Source organism: Furipterus horrens, unplaced genomic scaffold (assembly GCF_987537825.1).
Source record: "Furipterus horrens unplaced genomic scaffold, mFurHor1.1.pri manual_scaffold_10, whole genome shotgun sequence".
Classification (NCBI taxonomy): domain Eukaryota; kingdom Metazoa; phylum Chordata; class Mammalia; order Chiroptera; family Furipteridae; genus Furipterus; species Furipterus horrens.
This window is the reverse complement of record NW_028327180.1, coordinates 74,594,532-74,605,886: the sequence shown is the minus strand read 5'-3', so window position 1 is coordinate 74,605,886 and position 11,355 is coordinate 74,594,532. Positions and strand designations below refer to the sequence as shown.

Below are 11,355 nucleotides of genomic sequence, written 5' to 3'. Positions count from 1 at the left end.
AGTTAGGGCTGTGTGAGAGGCAACAGATTGATTCCCTCCCTCTCTCCCTCCCCCTCTCTTCCTAAAACTAAATAAAATCTTTAAAGAAAAACAACATTTATTCAACATGTCCCCATATTATTTTCTTACAACCAGCTTGGAAGCTAGGTTTTATTATACCTGTTTTCCAGACAAAAACACAAAAGGAAAAGAATATGACATTTTGCCTCTCTGCTTCTTAGGATCTCCTTTGCCCATGTTTAATTTTCCTCAGTGAGCACAGTTGCCCACTACCCATCTGGCTCGCACTTGCCCTGGTGCTATTTGTGGATCTCCATGTACTGCAATGGCTGTCCAACTTAATCTCATTTTAAGCAGCAGTTAATGCTGCACAAAACCAGCAGCAGGGAAGGGCTTGGCTCAGGCTAGAGAAGAGAAATTGCCTATACCCTCTAATACACCACACACAAAGGCACACACCACCCTTCTGCCAAAACCTTTTCCTATTAAATTAGACAAGTTTTTTGTTTTGAGTTTTATTTTAACCATTTTTAACTGGTAATATGACCACATTGTATAATCACTGTCACCATAACTTCATCTTGTAATACAAACAATACCCATTAAACAACTCTTCCAGTCCTTCACAACCATTATTACATTTTATCTTTATGGTTTTGACTACCTCATATAAGTGGAATCAAAGTACTTGTGAGAATTCACTTAACGTGAAATAGCATATTGTAGAATTCCTTAAAGGCTGGATAGTACTCCATTGTATGTATACGAGGTCTCTCCAGAAGATATCCAGCCATGTAATATGGAAAATAGAGCCATTTATTGAAGATACAAGAAACATTGTACATGGGACTATGGTGCCTCAGTCCCCTTCAAAATAAGCATCTTGGTACCTCACGCAGTTCCAGTTGCCATCAACTGCCCCATCATATTTTCCTGAATCTTACTGATGGTCTGAAATCTTCCCTTTCAAAGGTGATTTTAGTTTTGGGAAAAGCCGTAAGTCACAGGGTACCAAGTCTGGGCTCTAGTGGGGCTGAGTCACCAGTGTGATTTGAGGTTTGACCAAAAAACTCTTGAGACATGATGCATGATTAGGCATGCTGTTGTGATGAAGCTGCCAATCACCAGTTGCCCATAGCTGCAGCCTTCTGAAACACCTGAATAGTTTCTGCGATGGAATGTTCAAGCTTAACACAGAATTTGATGCAGATTCGTTGCTATACTCAGTCATTTTGAATGTGACAGCCACACACGGTACACATGCTCACTCAAGGCATCTACCACCCCCTCTGACTAGTACAGTGAAGTTGTCGTTCACACATGTGCATTCCAGTCCGCTCTGGCTGCCAGGTTACATCTATGTTGTGCAAACCATTCTCATAACAATGGCTGAACTTTTCCCAGACAGACCTTGTATACCACATTTGCTTATTCATCCATTGATGGACACTTGGTTTGCTTCCATGATTGTATTGCCAATACTGCTATGAACATGTATGTACAAATGCCTCTTCAAGACCTCCTCAGTTCTTAATGGATATATACCCAATAGTAGAATCGCTGGGTAATACGGTAATTCTATTTTTAATTTTTTGAGAAACTCCATACTGTTTTTCCATAGCGATTGTCCCATTTTTCATCCCTAGCAACAATGCACAAGGGTTCCAAGTTCACATTCTCACCGATATTTTTTTGTTTATTTGATAATAACCATGAGGCGGTATCATTTAAAATTTACTACAACTTTTCCAGGAAAAGATTATGCCAGTTATTGCTTTGTGTATTCTCAGTGTCTGTAACAGTGCTGGCACATAACACATTCAAAGTTTGTTGAATGACTTTATCTTCTTACCTGCATTCTAAACATTCAGAGCAGGGACCATTGCTTCCCTGCACAGTGGTAGGCCCTTGGGTAATGCTGGGGTATACATACTCTGTATATGATACAAGTGTCCGTGGAGACAAGGTTATTACCAAACTACTACAGAAATGTGTAGACCTCATTTCAGGTGTGATTTTTCTCCTGCTTATAAATTTAATTCAAGCTTTCATAGAGATTCAGACAATACCATGTGTACAGGAGAGAGTAAGTCCTTCATCTGACCACCTATCGATATTGCTGTCCTATCGGATATTTGCATTTATATCCACACAGGCTATATATAATTTTAGTTATAAATGGCTGTTTTGCAGTGTGCTTTTAAAATTTTATGGATAGTATTCCCTATCAATGAGTATATATCTTTTTAATAACTTATTCTTCAAAATTCATTTAACCAATTGCCTATTGATAGGTTTTGAGGTGTTTTTTATTGTAACAGCTATGAATATCCTTACATCTTTTCATAGGGCCAGTGTCTTTGGACAGACTTTTGTGTAGGGTGGACAAAAGTAGGTTAATTATAAGTAATACAAGAATAAACATTGGCGTATTTGCAACTGTAAACCTTCTTTTACCCCTCCGTGCATTTTACAATATAAAAAGGTCTGCAGGGAGGTGAGTTTAAGTCCGTGTATCTTTTCAAAGACTTCTTCAGTCCCGACTTCCCCACTCACTGCATCCCATCATCATTGAAAGACCGGCGGGTGTAGGGTCTCTCGAGTCTCCCGATATACCCCACGGTCGTCAGGGTACGCTGGATAGGATGTTGCGCATGCACACTTTTGTAAGCCTGGTAGAGAAAACTTAGAGGTCCCGAGTTCTCTCGCGCGCGCTCTAGTGGCCTCCGGGGGCAGCGTTTACAGAACGAGAGGGCGGGGCCCGAGGCGGCGGAAGTTAAGTCACTTCCGGGCTGGGGTGTTTGTTTGGACTGGAGCAGAGAGAGTCGAGGAGGGAAGCGCGCGTCGAGCGGGGGAGCGGCGCTGCCTGTAGAGATCCGCGGAGGCCGACCGGATTCGCTGGCTGCCGTCCCCGCTGCCGTGCATTGGGTGAGGGATTCCCTCGGGCCGAGCGGCGAGAAGGGTGTGACGGCACTAGTGGTACAGGAACAGTACCTCGGCGACGTCTGAGAGGCCTAGAGGGTCCCCTGGGTTTGTTGGCCACCTAGCCCGGTATTGTCTTTTGTATTATTTGCCTCTTTCAGCCGAATATGAGGGATGAACTTGAACAGACTTACTCGCGTTTTACTGTAAGAAATGGCCGTCGCTTTTTTTCTTCATTGTCATTATTTATGATTTGGATCTCGCTGCATTTTATCCGGGTCCTCCGTGGCGCGCGAGGGTTGCCGGGATGGCACTTTTTCGCGTTACGCTCCCCCCCCCCCCCCCCCCGCCCAAGTCCCTTCGTACACACCCTCCGGTACCCTTTTCCTCTGCCCCTCAGGGCCGCCTGGCAACAAAGCTCATTGTTTCTCCCCCACTTTACGCCTGCGCGTCGCCACGCGCAGCCCCTAGTTGCTGCGCGTGCGCGCTTTTCCGAAGCTGGGATGGGGGAAGAGAAAGGGGTGGAGGGAACTGGGGGGCTGGCGAACGTCCTAGGGAGCGCTCCGCAGCGGACCGGCGACCTGTACCTTTCTGATTGTTTCTCCCGCTTCTTCGCTTTCGGATACCCCTTATTTATAATTATATTGTATCCCATGCTCCAGATAGAAGAGCCTTTTGTTACTGGGGTTTTGAGCCACATCAACTCTACGGGCCTGTCCTATTCATTCTTTGATTCTGGTCACCTTTTAATTTCTCTCTACTACTTTGTGTTCATTCCCCACCACCACCAAAAATATATGGCTTATGGTAGTTTTTGAAAACATTTGCTGAAGCAAGCCAGCAGTATTATTTCCTAGCAACTCCAAAAAAGGGCTTCTTCTGCTTCCTTTTTGTTGTCTTGTTTTCCCTGCCTTTGCCGCCCCATTATCTCACAGAAACCACAACTTCTAGAAAGAATTTGGCATCCAATTTTCCATGGGAGACAGTGACAGCTAACGGCTTTTGGCATTTATTTCAGCAAAAGACAGTTCCCATTTTGGTGTGCTGGCTACTCTTGTATCTTGTTGGCATGATTTTCACAAATCGCATTTGAGCGCTTCATCAGATGTTCGTTTACATTTTCATTAAATAAACTTTGAATTTTCATCACCTGCAGGTTATGTTCACAAATAAGAAAAGGAATTTTAAATAAGATTCCTGGTATTTACCGTTTGTGCTTCTGTTTCTGGTTTATGAAATAGGATATTTGGCCTGTTAGCCTGTTTATGCTACATGCTCTTTGTGTACTTGAACAAAACTTATTTTCCCCACAAATATGTCTATGACAAATGAAAATAGGTAGCTTTACAAAAATTATAGTGTATTTGTTTCTTTATGAGATGAGAATTAGGTGTGGAGACTCACTGTAATAGTAAAAAGGCTTGGAAGGGTTGACCATTTTTCTTATAGTATGTAACATATTGTTCCTTAAGAGCTCAAATTTTGGAGTAGTAAATTTATAGTAGGTTTTTTTTTTTTTTTTCCAATAAGTATTCTGCATCTTATTCAGGTTTACCTCTTTATGACTAAGAGTGATGTTCCAGTTTTAATAAAAAATATAAACATTTATTAAACGTCTGCTGTTAGCTCAACATTTTGCAGATATTGTGGGAGATGAAAGAAGATGGAAAATAAGGCCCCTACCTCTTTCCTTTTCTGCTTTTACATATTCTTGTAATTTACAGATTTTTCAAATTTGTAATCATAACAACTGAAATAAGCAGAGCAACTTTATCTTGCCCATTTTGAAATTGAGGATAGAAGTTTGAAAGTTTTTTGTTTTTTCTATAGCACTTAGAAATGCCAGTTATTATTCTATTCAATAAATGCTTTTACAAGTATTTAATCTTTCATGTCTCTAAGTGGTAAGTACTGCCTACTAAAATAACAAATGAGAGATGTGAAGTAACTTGCCCAATGTTCCACAGCTAGTAAGAGCTGGAATTCAAATCCAAGTATTCTAGAGATTAGGTGCTCTTAACCATTATACTGTGCTGCCTATGATTTTAGTGACATATCCAAGATCCTGTGAGTGCTTAGTGGCATATCTGGGATTTGAACCGAATCCAAGATTTAAGTTTTCCAAGTTATTGCATTTATGATCTGAATCATTCTGTTTGCACAGGTGCCTTAATATCAGGTTGGTGCAAATGTAATGTCTGACTTTTTAAAAGAAAGTTTTAGATAGTATTTATTAAATTTGTGCCTCTTATAATTTTTTGACGTCACAGTGACTACTTTATACCTTATTTTTTCATATTATTGAAGTATTGTTAATAATCGTCCACAATATTTGCACCCATGTTCGTCCCATCCAGAGACCACACTAGAAATGTTTTACTCTGTGTATTTCATAAAGGTGCCAATGCAAGTACAGCAGCAAAGTCTATTCAGAGCGCTTATGGGGACAATGAAGTGACTGAAAGAAGTTGCAGGAGGTGGTTTTCCCATTTTCAAAGTGGAGATTTCAGTTTGAAAAACGAGCCAAAAGAGGGTCGTCCAAAAAAACTTGATTCTGAAGTGTTGAAAGCTGTTGTCACAGAAAACCTCACCATTACCTCTAGGGAACTAGCAGAACAATTTAACGTAGCCCATACAACCATGCTGCGCCAACTGAAAAAGATCAAAAAGGGTTCAGTAGTTGGAAAATGGGTCCCACACGAACTGTCTCCAGAGAATCTGCAACAGCATGTTGCTTGTTGTGAACCATTGCTTTCTCGACACCTTCAGGCACCATTTTTAGGCAGGCTTGTTACAGGTGCTGAGAAATGGATCCTTTACCATAACGTTAAATGCCGCCAATTGTGTATCAGTTGAAGAGGAAGAAGAGTTCAACAACCAAGAGGAAGACTTCATCCAAAGAAGATCATGTTGAGTGTATGGTGGGATATGGAAGGAATTGTCTATCATGAACTGTTAGACAACAATCAAACAATTACTGCTAATCTTTACTATGAACAACTTCATGGTTTGAAAGCAGCTTTGAACCAAAAGCGACCCTCCTTAGTCAACTGAAAGGCTGTCATCTTCCATCACGATAATGCTCATCCTCACACAACTTGACTCACCAAAGATTTCTTGAAAAAGCTTGATTGGGAAATATTGCTTCATCCTCCATATTCTCCTGACCTTGCTCCTGATTATCACTTGTTCCTGGGACTACAGAACCATTTTGATGGTCTTAGGTTAACGTCAAGAGAAGAGTTGAAAATGTGTTGGATTCATATTTTGCTTCAAACTAAAGAATTTTACAAGCATGGCATTTATAAGCTAGTTGACAGATGGAATGAGGTTCTAGAAAGCAAATGAGGTTATGTTAACAAATAAATATTTTCATAATCATGGGCTTTTTCATTTTTAAAATAGATCTCAAAATCAGACATTATTTTTGCACCAGTCTTATAGTTTGCATTCAGTACAGCCTCAGGTTCAATTCCAGTAATTCAATCCTTTTTTCTCTTAGTTTTCTCTTTGTTCAGAGCAGTGCTGCTCAGTCAGACAGCTACTAAGCAACTGTGTCTATTGAGCACTTTAAATGTGGCAGGTGCAAATAAAGAACTAAATTTTTAATTGAATTATAATTCATTTAAATTTAAATAATCATACGTAGCAGTGGTTACCACATTGGATGGTGTGGTTCAGACGTTTGAATAGCCAGTGCTTACTTTTTGTATCAGTTTTTATAAGGATGATGTTTCTGATGTGCTTTGAGTTTTTTTTTCCTTTATTTTTATTGTTGACATGAATACAGATGCCCCCCCCCACCCCCTTTTACCTGCCTCATCCATTCCTTGCTGTCCCCTTCCCTCTGGCCATCACTACGCTATTGTCTGTATCTGTGAGTTATACATATTTTTTCTTTGGCTAATCCCTTCACCTTCTTCCATCTAGTTCCCCCTTCCCCCCCTCTGACAGCTTTCAGTCTGTTCCATGTGTCCATGCCTCTGTTTGTATTTTGTCAGTTTATTTTGTTCATTAGATTCCACATATAAATGAGAACATAAGGTATTTGTCTTTCTTTGACTGGTTTATTTCACTTAATATAATAATCTCCAGGTCCATTCATGCTGTCACAAAAGGTAAGATTCCCTTTTTTTTTTTTCTTTATGGCTATGTAGTATTCCATTGTGTAAATGTACCACAGCTTTTTCATCTGCTCATCTACTTATGGGCACTTGGGCTATTTCCAGATCTAGGCTATTATAAACAACACTGCTATGAACACACAGATTCATATGTTCTTTTGAATTGGTGTTTCAGGATTCTTAGAATATATTCCCAGAAGTGGGATTCCTGGGTCAAAAGGCGGTTCCATTTTTAATTTTTTGAGGAAACTCAGTACTCCACAGTGGCTGCACCAGTTTGCATTCCCACCAACAGTGCACTAGGGTTCCCTTTTCTCCACGTTGTTGTTTGTTAATTTATTGATGATAGTCATTCTGACAGATGTGAGGTGGTATCTCATTGTGATTTTAATTTGCATTTTTCTGATGGTAGTGATGTCAAAAATTTTTTCATATGTCTGTTGGCCATCCGTGTGTCCTCTTTGGAGAAGTGTCTATTATGGTCTTTTGCCTATTTTTTATTTGGATTGTTTTATCTTTTGGTGTTGTAGTATAAGTTTTTTATATATTTTGGAAATTAATTTTTTATTTGATGTGTCATTGGCAAATATGTTCTCCCATACAGTGGGTTCCCTTTTCATTTTATTGATGGTTTCTTTAGCTGTGCAGAAACTTTAGTTTAATATAGTCCCATTTGTTTATTTTTTTCCTTTATTTTCCTTGCCCTAGGAGACATATTGGCAAAAATATTGCTACAAGAGATCTTTTCTTCTAGGATTTTTATGGTTTCACAGCTTACATTTAAGTCTTTTATCCATTTTGAACTTATTCTTTTATATGGTTTAAGTTGGTCGTCTAGTTTCATTTTTTTGCATGTATCTGTCATTTTCCCAATACCATTAATTGCAGAAACTGTCTTTATGACATTGTATGCTCTTGCCTCCTTTGTCAAATACTAGTTGACCATATAGGCTTGGGTTTATTTCTGTGCTCTCTATTCTGTTCTATTGATATACACCTGTTCTTACACCAGTACCAGGGTATTCTGTTTACAGTGGCAATCCCTCCAACTTTGTGCTCCTTTCTCAAGATTGCTGAGGCTATTTGGGATCTTTTTGATTTCATATAAACTTTGAAATATTTGTTAATATACCATTGGTATTTTAGTAGGAATTGCATTGAATCTGTAGATTGCTTTGGGTAGTATGAACATTTTTATGATATTTATTCTCTCGATCCATGAACTCAGTATATGCATCCACTCATTTGTATCTTCCTCAATTGCTTTGGTGCCCTATACTTTTACAAGTACAAGTCTTTTATCTCCTTTGTTAAATTTATAAGCACCTTATTTTTTTGTTGCAATAGGAAATGGTATTGTTTTCTTAGTTTCTCTTTCCAATAATTCATTATTGGTGAATAGAAATGTCACTGATTTCTGAATGTTAAATTGTGCCCTCCTACTTTGGCAAATTCATTTATTAGCTTTAGTAGCTTTTTGGTGGAGTCTTGAGGGTTTTCTATGTACAATATCATGTCATCATGAATAATGACAGTGTTACTTCCTCCTTTCCAATTTGGGTGCCTTTTATCTCTTCTTTTCTGATTGCTGTGACTAGGACTTATAGTACTGTGTTGAATAAGAGTGGAGAAAGTGGACACCCCTGTCTTGTTCCTGATCTTAAGGGAAATGCTTTTAGTTTTTGCCCATTGAGTATCATGGGTTTGTCATATATGGCCTTTGTTATGTTGAGGTATGTTCCCTCTATTCCCACTTTACTTGAGATTTATCATAAGTGGATATTAGATACTTTTGAAATTTTTATTTATTGATTTGACAGGGAGAAGGAGGGGTGAGAGACAGACAGACAGACAGATCCATTTGTTGTCCCACTTATTTATGCATTCAGTGGTTGATTCTTGTATGTGCCCCGATCGGGGATCGAACTTGAAAGCTTGGCATATCCAGGTGATGCTCTAACCAACTGAGCTACCTGGCTGAGGTGGGTAATGGATTTTATAAAATACTTTTTCTGCATCTGTTGATATGATCATATGATTTTTATTCTTCATTATTTGGTGTATCATGTTTATTGATTTGTGGATATTGTACCAACCTTCCATCCCCTGAATAAATCCCACATGATCATGATGTATGATCTTTTAAAGTATTGCTGGTTCCAGTGTGCTAATATTTTGTTGCGGATTTTAGCACCTATGTTCATCAAGCATATTGACCTACAATATTTTTTCTTTGTAGTGTCTTTATCTGGTTTTGGAATTAGGATAATGCTGGCCTTGCAAAATGAGCTTGGGAGTTTTCCTTCCTCCTGAGAAAAAATTTTTTTGAATAATTTAAGAAAGATAGGTGTTAGTTCTTTGAATGGTAAAATGGTAAAATTTACCTGTGAACCCAAACCCACTTGGACCAGGGCTTTTTTTTTTGCATTTCAGTCCTGGACTTTTATAATTTGAAATCTTTTTTTCTTCTTTTTAATGTTTCAGTTTCACTAGTCAGATTCTCTGACTCTTCCTGGTCTGGTTTTGGAAGACTGTATGTTTCTAGAATTTATCCATTTCTTCCAGATTGTTCAGATTGTTTGTTGGCATATAGTTGTTAGTAATATTTTCTTAAAATTGTTTTTATTTCTTTTCTGTTGTTACTTCTCTTATTTTTATTTGGACCATCTTTTCTTTTTCTTGATGAGTCTGGTTGTTAAAGGTTTGTTGATCTTATTTATCTTTTCAAAGAACTAGCCTCTTGGTTTCATTGATCTTTTGAATTCTTTTTTTTTTTTTTAGACCATTTTATTTATTTCTGCTCTGATTTTTATTTCTTCTACTCACTTTGGGCTTTGTTTTGTTTTGTTTTGTTTTTCCAGTTCCTTTCAGTGATAAATTAGATTATTTATTTTAGTGTTTTCTTGTTTCCTGACATAGGCCTGTAATGCTATGAATTTTCCTCTTAGGACTGCTTTTGCTCTGTCCAATAGATTTTGGTTTCTTGTGTTCTCATTTTCATTTGTTTCAAGGTAAGTTGATTTCTTCCTTTATCTCATTGTTAACCCATCTATTGTTTAGTAACATGTTTTTTAGCCTCCATGACTGTGTTTTTCATTTTTTTTTTTTCTTGGGGTTGGTTTCTAGTTTCATACCATTAAGGTCAGAGAAGATGCTTGATATAATTTCAATCTTCTTAAATTTATTGAGACTTATTTTGTGTCCTACCTAACATGTGATCTACCCTAGAAAGTGTTCCATGTGCACTTGAAAATAATGTGTAGTTTGCTTTGGGGTGAAATGCTCTGAAGATACCAATTAAATCCATCTGCACTGGTGTGTCATTTAAGTCCCTCATTTCCTTGTTGATTTTCTGTCTTGAAGATCTATCCATTGATGTCAGTGGGGTGTTAAAATCCCCTACTATGACTCTATACTGTCAATCACTCCCTCTGTGTCCATAAAGATTTGCTTTACATATGTAGGTGCTCTTGTCTTGAGTGCATAACTGCTTTTTTACCAGAATTATATCCTCTTGTTGGACTGTTCCTTTTGTCATTATGAGTTTTTATTTGCAGTGAGGATAGGTGGTGCTTAGCGATCCTTACTCTTACCTTTACCTCATCACCCTTGTTACATTGCAGTTTAGATTAGGGTTATAGTCTCTGATTGGGATTTTTCTTTGACATTATTTCACTCATACGGGTTTTTGGACATGTGATTTTTACATAATACCTTCTCTAAAAATCTTTAATTGCTATATATGTTTAATAAGCATTAAGATAATACTATTATTTGCCAGGCACTCTGCTTAGGTACTTTAATTGTTATACATTTTATAGATGGGGAACCTGAGACACAGAGAGGTTAAGTTACTTGCCTAAGGGGTCTAGAACTCATACTTTTTTAAAAATATGCTTTATTGATTATGCTGTTAGAGTTGTTCCAATTTCTTTTCCCTTTGTTGCCCCTCCATCTAGTGACGCCTCTCCCTCCAGTTGTCACCCACCTTAGTCCATGGCCATTGGTTGTACATATAATTCTTCTCAACATCTTCCTGTATACTCCACTCCCTCCTACTATACTTCTTAATTCTTTTACCATCTCTCCCTTTCCCCCCTTACCCCTCCCCACTGACCTCCTCGCAGTATGTTCCCCATACCTATAATTCTTTTTTCACTGTCCTTGTCTACTTAGTTTGCCTTTGTTTCAATTCCCTAGCTTCTGTTGTCGGTTGTTGTGATACTGTTTTCATTTTAATGTTCATAGTTTTGATCCTCTTTCTCCTAAACAAGTCCCTTTAACATTTCATATAACAGTGGTTTGGATC

General features: G+C 38.2%; 1 protein-coding gene across 1 annotated transcript in view; it reads left to right on the top strand.

Annotated features, from left to right (window-relative positions):
* Window positions 1-2,786: 2,786 nt before the first annotated feature.
* Window positions 2,787-11,355, top strand: part of PAIP2 (poly(A) binding protein interacting protein 2) — a 21,333-nt gene continuing 12,764 nt past the window's right edge. The window contains exon 1 of the mRNA XM_090288211.1: window positions 2,787-2,928. The gene's annotated coding sequence lies outside the window, so the exon portion shown is untranslated. The remainder of the gene's footprint in view (window positions 2,929-11,355) is intronic.